We start from the raw sequence: 2,121 nt of genomic DNA on the forward strand, positions 1-2,121 counted from the left end.
ACGTGATCATTCCTTTCCTATCAGTCTCATGCCATTATCCCTAAATGGAGATTCGATGATATAAATGGCATGGATGGGTTGAGCCTCAATCTTGCTAATAACCCTTATTTTGAGAGAATGATTCGTCTCAATCTTCCCTCTGTAAAACCCTTCCCGAATGCAAAAAGTTAAAAGACTATGAGAGCTTTCCCCGAAATTTGCAATTTTCCTGATTTTTTTCTCAAGGATTTTCCAGGAACTTCTCTAGAACGCCAAGTCAATTTTCGTGTCAATTTAACCCCCAGAGCTACCCCGTAGCTAAACCTTCATATTGTCTAAATGCCGGCGGGAGTGCCGAAAGTTTTCCAATCGGCCCAATGAACTGATCAGCAAAGGATTCATAAGTCTCTGTTATGTGCGCCTTATTATGGATTAATTCCAAATCCTTTCAAAAATTTGAAATCAATGTTCATAAATCGAAGATAACTTAATTCGGATGACACTCAGTCTCTACCCATTCTAAAAACTTACTTCTATTCCCGCGAAGACCACATCATAGGGATGTGGGTCAAATCAATGAGAGTCGGATAGCTAAACGGGAAATCATAATGCATAGATAAACATTTAGGATACACTCAGAGGCAACCCTCGTTGCTCACAAGCTTCTTTTCTTGACGTGTAGCAGATCATGCCTCCGAAGAAACATAACCAACCCACCTGTAAGACACCAGTCCTCTAGATGGACTCGGGCATGCTCCAAGCTACTGTCACAGAAGCCATTGTAGCCACCTTAGTTGTTCTTAACACTAACCACCTAAATGGGAATGGGAAAAATTTTCCACACCTAGAGCTGTAACAACTCACCAGGAAACCAACAAGGGCTTATCTAGGAAGACATCCTAACTCCCAAACCTAAGAGCGCCAAACGGAAATTTTGGTTCGAGAGGAAGAAAAAGTCATCTCAGAATCCTGCCAAGAAACGACATCCCGAGATAACTCCTACAACCACCATCCGCTCAACCAATGCCAAAGCCAGTACGACAATATGCTGGAAGACACCTACGCAACCAAATACCCCGATTTATGGCATACAGATGGGTCAGATTTGCTACAATTGTGGCGAATCCGAACACTTCATAAGAAATTGTCCAAGGATTAAGGATGGCCAGGAACCTCGTTTCGTACAGACCCCGATTCAACACATCACTTCCACTACCGATGTTAACATAGTTCAAGTGTGCACTGCGTGTGGAGAAATGGGACATCTCAAAAGAGACTGGCCCATAGAGAAGAACAATGGGGGAGCAAGAGGAGTCTGACTTCAGAAAAGGAACAAGCATCGAAGGACCCTACCATGTTTTGGTACGTTTCCAAAAACCCCAATAATTGTTCTTAATTATGATTACTTATTCGTTCGAATTAACTCCCGTATTCGTTCGAATTAACTCCCGGAATCCCCATAAGGTTTATAGCCCTAATGAACAAATTATCATAGCTCATTGAATATACTAGGGTCAGTTGTAATAATACGTGGTTTGTGTACACCAAATGATCATAGAGAGATCTAGTAAGAACCATTTCATGAATGTTCATAGTTTCAAAATGTCAGAACCCTTGTCTTAGTGGTAGCTGTTAACTTCGAGTCGAATACGAAGATCACTAGAGATATTCATGTTAGACAAGGTGTCTAATTGCATAACTTATTTGGTATATACTTGACCCGACCTGGCATGGTCCATTTGGGTTGCACTTCACCCGAACGATTTATATGGATAATATTTATGAAAATAGTATGTTTATGATTTATTAATATATTATAAGTTATAATATATTAATATGAAATCATATTATTTAATTAGTATTGATCTTAAATTAATTATGAATTAATTTAGTGATAAAAAAGGTGACTAATTAAACATCGGCTATTATATTATAAACATCGGCTATTATATTTATATTGTATGGAAGTCCATGGATGATCCATGGAGCTTTTAACCCATGTATCCTTGGAAGAGGAAAATATATGGGTTGTTAGGGTTTATCCTAATCATCTACACTATATAAAGAGGTTTATGATGCTTGGAATCGAACTAGGTGTGTGTGCATTAGAGTGGCTGATTCCTAGAAGCAAATACATACTCT

The sequence above is a fragment of the Lactuca serriola genome, chromosome 8 (assembly GCF_051521515.1).
Source record: "Lactuca serriola cultivar US96UC23 chromosome 8, Lser_US96UC23_V15, whole genome shotgun sequence".
Lineage (NCBI taxonomy): Eukaryota > Viridiplantae > Streptophyta > Magnoliopsida > Asterales > Asteraceae > Lactuca > Lactuca serriola.